Here is a 7,467-nt window from a genome sequence, read left to right as displayed (position 1 = left end):
AAATGAATACTGAAGGAAAAACATAACTATCACACTTCAAAATATCAAGCTTCAGCAAATAAAGCAATGAGGTGCTAACCTCATTAATAGCCAAATACTAACCACAGAACAGAAAAAAACTTACCTAAATATTTTATGATAGGAGAATTCTAGGTTAATGTGGAAATGACAACATTTGGGAATCTGGCTATCTGTTCTGAGAAGGAAACTTTGCTTTGTACTTCTCAATAAACACAGACTCACAAAAGAAAACAAATTCTAGAGTCTAAAGCACAATCACTAATCTTAGTCTCCTATATTTCCTTCTAATATTTCTATTTTTGCATGATTCTTTAAATCTTATGGTATAAGAGCCCACTGAAATAAGAGATAAAGACAAGAAACTAAAAAGGAATGAAATTGTCTATTTTATATAATCAAATTTGCCTTTCTGGAAAGTAGTACCACAAATAAATTTACCAAATGATAGACATTTTCAATCTGTACCAAAGAAGAGGAAATCAGCTCTATTATCCAGAAATCTCTTTCAATTAATTTTTGCAAAGACAAATGACACAACAGAAGTGTAAGATATGAAAGAATGGCCAATAGAAGACAAATGAAGAAAAGATGTTTAACTTTATTAGTTATCACAAGAAAATTATTACAAGCTATTATTTTCCGTGAAAAATGTTGACAGAAACTGAAAAGAATGTTGGTGGCCCGCATGCCGGACAGGCAATTCAATTCAAATACTTTGATGTAGAACTTTTATTTCTAAGTTACTAGCCTATAAAAAATATTTGTGAAAGTGGACAAGATATATTCACCATAATACTCTTCATAGTACTATCTATAATTACAATAAAATTCTATAAGCCCAAAGACACATGTGTGAGAGAATGAGATAAGAATACAGTATGTACTATACAATGCACTATAGCTATTCATTTAAAAAATGAATTTCAGGCTGGCAGAATGGCTCAGCAGGTAAAGGTTCCTACTGCCAGGCCTAATGACCTACACTCAATTCCCACATGGTCTAAGGAGAAAACAGACTTCTTTAAGTGTTTTTCCTCTGACCTCTCATGCACACACACAAAAAGAACCTAATAATAATGCAATACGAAATGACTTTCTAATGAGCAGGAAGTTTTATAATATTAATTCTATTTATATGATATATGACAATATATAATTATTCTGTAAAGCACTCAACAATAGATGATCATTAATAGACAAATCACTAAGAATAGTCAAATAATCATAGCTACATCTATGCAGTAGTATTAGGAAAAGAACTCTGTATATTACTGCCCTTGGTTACCATTTCCCATAAGCATGTATCTGTGTGTGAGGGTATATATATGATCATGTGAGTATGTGCATATGTGCATGCAGATATACATGCATGTGTGAACACTTGCATTTCAAGCATCTTCTATGATCAGGCTCCATGTTACTTGTTAAGACAGGGTCTCTTAAGGAATTTGGAGCTTATCAAATCTGTTAAACTGGCTGGTGAGCCCCCAGGATCTGTCTTGCTCTACCACTCTCCCTCAACAATTGGTTTTCAGATAGATACTGCCATTTTTATGTGGGTGCTGGGTATCTAAACTCAAGATATCATGCTTGTATGGCAGGTAGTTTATTGACTGAGCCATTTTTTTAATAAAAATAAATATAAGCTCAGCCTGCTTCCTTTTGGAACTTTTTCTGCTAAAATTTTAGGATGTATATTCTGGTTCCTTTTCTAAAGATATATATGTCATTTTCTATCTATAAGCCATGAATATTATATATATTTTATGTGACTGTTCCTCTTACTGATAACACCTTCTGAACATAGTACCATTTCAGTAAATGTTCTTCCAGGTATAAAGTTGGAAATTCTGTAAAGTAACTATCATATACTTTTATTTTTTTCTTAACCATCTCCAATTGTTGGCATCTGGATTGCTTGTATTTTTTTCTGTGAAAAAAGCACATTGAAGTTAACAACCTTTGACTCAGTAACTTCTCATTCTAATTATTTATTCTAAATAATGTATAAACAAGTTTTCACATAGTATATACTGGACTACAATATAATATGATACAGTTTAGGTACTGCACAACTTGTACTGTATGTATGCTTACGCTACATGTTTTAATAATACTAAAATGTTGGACAGAATATAATGTCTGCTAGAGGGAGATGAAATAAATATATCTCATATTAAAATTGTAACATAAAAACACAGCTTACTGTTGTGGAAATTTATAATTTATTAAGTGAAAGAAATTACAAAGTGAACTCATTCCATTTTGAAAAAGAAAAAATGCTGAAAATTTTGAAAGAACATGTCAAAATCTTTATAATTTTTCTGTGAGAATTGAGATAATTTGAGAATACATTTTCACTTTGTTTCTTTATATTTTGAAGTTTTGCAATAAAAGTTACATGTACATTTTCAGAAGACAAATAAATAATAAACTTTGTATACAACTGTTCAAATGTTTTTCTTCAACATAAGGTATATTTTTCATGGTAAGAACTATGGAGGAAAACAGTAAAAATTAAAGAATAAAGAAAAAGATCCCACACATCCTTCTTATCCTATGATAACCAGTTCACACTCTCTAATGGTCATTTGTCTCTAATCATATTTGCAGCCACACTTTACATCAAGCTGATTTTGAAACTAGCATTACATAATTCACAAACCATAAATATTTTATTGACAAATAGTATATATAAATAACACATTTACTTATTCATTCCCTTAAATCTAGAGCTAGTGACTGGGGAGATAACCCAGCTAGTAAAGTATGTGCTCTACAAACATGAGGAGTTATATTTTTAAAAAGTTAAGTGTTGTGGTGTGCCCTCGTAATTCCAGCACTGGGGAGGCAGAGACATGGACACCTGGGGCCAGCTGGCCTAATTGGAATACTCTAGATGAAAGAGAGATCTTGGATCAAAACAAACAACAACAAAAAAACACCCACAAATAAACAAGGCAAATGGCTTCTGAAGAATGGCACTCAAAGTCATCTGTGATTTCTACATGCATGTACATGTACACGTGCCCTCACAATGGTGTCACTGCACATATATACATGCACACACACAAAATCTAGAGTGAGCTTTTTCCATTTTTGGTACTGTCAGTAAGTATGAGGAACATCATTACATATGAATTATCTATATATTTTATTCTGAGTCCAATGCCTTAACCATCTGGCCAGCAAAGCCTTAAAAAATTTACCTACCTCTTCCTGACACAAGACCTCTTTAGGTAGGCCAAGCTGGTCTTGAACTCTCAATTTGAGTGCTTTAGTCCATAGAGTGCTGAGATTACAGGCACTACACCCAGCTTGCTTTATCCACATGGAAAACAATTCAGATAAATGCTTTGGATAAAATGTTAAAAATTACAAATTTTCAATGTTTCTGATTAAGGTAGAATGGAATAGTGAAGGGAAAAAAAAGCTCAAACAACACCTCAAACCCATTATCTATTGCTCTAATTAGGTAAAACTGATATAAAAGCACCTATGTTATCTAAATCACAAGCTTACTGTAACAACCAAAAAAGAAACTAGATCTTTCAGCAACAGCATGAATTTGACTTCTTGACTTTGAAAACTCTCACAGCATCCTATACTTACTTTTTCTACATGCCCTTACCACAACTGATAAATAATTATCTGTGCTTTGTATGTAACCCCCAAATAGTTTTAAGCTCCATTAAAAATGCCTGGCACAAATTTGGCGCTCAATAAATATTTATTGAATGAATGGATGGATGAATAAATGAAGTGATAGCACTTTGTCAACTCTAATTCAAAACTTATTGATATTTCACTTGTTATTACTTTTGATTATCACACAGATGATTACAAATCTTCAGATATTACTTGCCTAACTAGAAGTTCATTATATGGCTTTTACATTTTTCGTATCAGCCAGAGGCATGAGTAGTAGCATTGCTAGAAGTGCCTAAGGAGAGCTGAGACTTAGAGAACCAAAAAAAGACAGCTCTCTAGTTCAGCTGCCTGGGATTTAAGTTGTAGTTACCATTAGGTGGATACAAGGCAGTGTCAGGAACCCAGGAAGTCAGTGATATCTGAAGAAGCAGGAAGATCCTGGAGGTCAAAAACAAACTAATAGTAAGTGATCTGGATAATATGGTTAAGACTGGAGAATGACAAATGACCAGGTATTAAAGTGGAAGGGAAAGTTAAATTCCCAAGCATTAAAATTCCAAGCATGAAGCTATGACTATGATTCTAAAGTAAGATGTATTTGAACTCACTGTATCCTTCTTGTCAAACCTGGTATAAGAAAATATTTGCACCTATGTTCACATAAATGAGCAAGGGGTGGTATAGTACCTGGTTTTAGGATGACTCTACTGATACAAATAACGTTCTGATAGTGACAGGTTAAAGTATGACTGTTTGTATATGAGATTTTTATAATATCCTATATATAATATGGGAACTGTAAAACTTCAGTTCCCCTTACATTCATCTTGATTTTCATCATCATATACAAAAAAGAACATAGTGGTAGAATCATGGATTCTGGAAACAGGCTAGCTGGGTTCAATCCTAGCTCTTTTATTTACTAGTTGTGTCCTTTGGACAAGTTACTTCACCACTATATAGAAGTTTCCTCATCTGTAAGAGATAATAATAACTCCTATCTCAATGGGTTGTGACGATTAAATGAGTTGATGCATGTAAGGATCTTAGAACGGTGCCTGAACACAGCAAATGTATTATTGTTATTATTATTATTATTACCACATTGGGACAAATATTATAAAAACAGACAAAATAGATAAGTACGTGCTGTTATCTTTACCTATATTATAAAATTATAGTCTTTAAGCATGAAATTTTCTCATTAAAATAATTTCACTTGTGCTTAAACATGGTTGACCATCAAAACTATAACCATTATCAAAGTTGTAAAATTACTGCACCAATTCTTCGAAGCCTCTTTCTTCACACAATCCCTAAAATTTATAAAGATATATGTTTCCCAATATCAAAAAAACACACAAACAATACTATAGTTGGCCCCCAAAACTTGGTCTGTAAACAGGTAATACCTTTTTAAATATTTTGAAACTAGTTCTACTAAAAGCAGGAATAGTTAATTTGAGAGGTTAGTCTAAAAATATCTGCACCCAGAAAGACTTAGATGGAAAAGGCTAGATTTGAAAAATCCCAAAACTAAGGAAATATTGGGAAAAAATAAACTATGAAACAACTTTCAATACCTGGATATGGCAGACACTGGAAAACCTGAATGTCAGAAAACCGATACACTGGAGACACTGGAGGATGCAGATATTGAGCCTGTTGCTGGAAGACTGGGTAGTTGTAGGAAGACCTGAAGATGTTGGAAGACGCAGATGCTGGAAGATGTGGAGATGTTGGAAGACAGGCAGATGCTGGAAGCCCTGGAGATGCTGGAAGACTTGGAGGTGTAGGAAGACATGTACTCCTTGGAAGACGTGGATTTTTCTTGAAGACATGGATTTTTCTGGAAGACTGGATTTTCAGGAAGACTGTGGATCTTCGGGAAGACTGTGGATCTTCAGGAAGACTGTGGATCTTCAGGAAGACTGTGGATTTTTGGGAAGATGTGGATTTGGGGAAGACGTGGATTTTTGGGAAGATGTGGATTTTCGGGAAGACGTGGATTTTCGGGAAGACGTGGATTTTTGGGAAGACATGGATTTAGGAAGATGTGGATTTTCTGGAAGACATGATTTTCATGAAGACATGGATTTTTGGAAGATGTGGATTTTTGGGAAGATGTGGATTTTGGGAAGATGTGGATTTTCTGGAAGACGTAGATTTTCTGGAAGACATGGATTTTGGGAAGAATTGGATTTTGGGAAGACATGGATTTTTGGGAAGATGTGGATTTTTGGGAAGGCGTGGATTTTCTGGAAGACATGGATTTTCGGAAGACGTGGATTTTCCAGAAGACATGGATTTTCCAGAAGACATGGATTTTCTGGAAGACGTGGATTTTCTGGAAGACGTTGAATTTCCGGAAGACATGGATTTTCAGAAGACGTGGATTTTTCAGAAGACATGGATTTTCCAGAAGACGTGGATTTTCCGGAAGACGTGGATTTTTCGGAAGACATGGATTTTCTGGAAGACATGGATTTTCCAGAAGACATGGATTTTCTGGAAGACATGGATTTTGAGAAGACTTGGATTTTGGGAAGACATGGATTTTCGGGAAGATGTGGATTTTCAGGAAGACAAAGGTTTCTGGGAAGACATGGATTATCTGGAAGACTTGGACTTCCTGGAAGCTATGGATTTGATGGAAGACATGGATTTTCTGGAAGATATGGATAGATGGAAGACCAAGAGATCACTGGAAGACATAGATCTTGGGAAGACATGGATTTTCTGGAAGACATGGATTTTCAGGAAGACCCGAATTATCCGGAAGACCAGGATTGTTTGGAAGACATAGATATGTGGAAGACTTGGGAAGTTTCTGGAAGACATTGATCTTCAGGAAGACACATATCTTCAGAAAGACATACCTTGGCTGGAAGACCTGGATGTTACTGGAAGACATGGATCTATTGGAAGACCTGGATTTAGTGGAAGACTTGGGTTTCTGGAAGACTTGAACTGGTGGAAGACATAGATTAGCTGGAAGACCTGGATTTTTCTGGAAGACTTGGATTGACTGGAAGACACTGATTTTTCTGGAAGACATGGACTGGCTGGAAGATCTGGGATTTTCTGGAAGAGTTGGATTTTGTGGAAGACACAGATTTTTCTGGAAGACGTAGATTGCACTGGAAGACGTGGATTCTTTTGGAAGACGTGGATTCTTCTGGAAGACGTGGATTTTCCTGGAAGACATCGATTTTTCCTGGAAGATCTGGATTCTATGGAAGACTGGATTTTCTGGAAGACTTGGAGGTTTTTGGAAGACATGGATTTTCTGGAAGACATGTATTTTCTGGAAGATTAGGATTGTCTGGAAGATCTTGACATTGTTGGAAGACTTGCAGTTGCTGGAAGATCTGGAGATGTTGGAAGACCTTGATACTGGCACCATTGGAAACCCTAGATATTGGAAACATCATAAGCACAGGATTTTTGGAAATACTGCAAGGCTTGTATTTTTTAAGACATTGGTTACTTTGGACATTAAAGACTTTGGAGACCCTGAATGCTTGGATATTTGATAGTGAAAGCCATATACTAGATGTCTTAGATAATCAAGGCATTAAAAATTTTGTATTTTGAACCCCTAATCAGTAGTTTTACGGAGAACAAAAGACCTGGACATTTACAAATCACAAATTAAAAAACTCCACCTATTGAGAGATAATAGAAAACCTCAATTTGCTATAGTCCTGTCAAAAAATGACTTAATTTATAAGAATTAAGTTTAAATGATACTGGTAACCCTAGATGTAAAGAGCTCTAGATGCTAAAAGATCT

The 7,467-nt window shown here is 35.0% G+C and overlaps 1 pseudogene; it reads left to right on the top strand.

Moving 5' to 3' along the window:
* The first annotated feature begins 5,511 nt into the window (after positions 1–5,511).
* LOC131900215 (uncharacterized) lies at positions 5,512–7,066 on the top strand (annotated as a pseudogene).
* Positions 7,067–7,467: the final 401 nt, after the last annotated feature.

Source organism: Peromyscus eremicus, chromosome X (assembly GCF_949786415.1).
Source record: "Peromyscus eremicus chromosome X, PerEre_H2_v1, whole genome shotgun sequence".
In the NCBI taxonomy this organism is placed as follows: domain Eukaryota; kingdom Metazoa; phylum Chordata; class Mammalia; order Rodentia; family Cricetidae; genus Peromyscus; species Peromyscus eremicus.
Note: the sequence above shows the minus strand (reverse complement) of the source record. Positions and strands in the feature narration are given on the sequence as shown.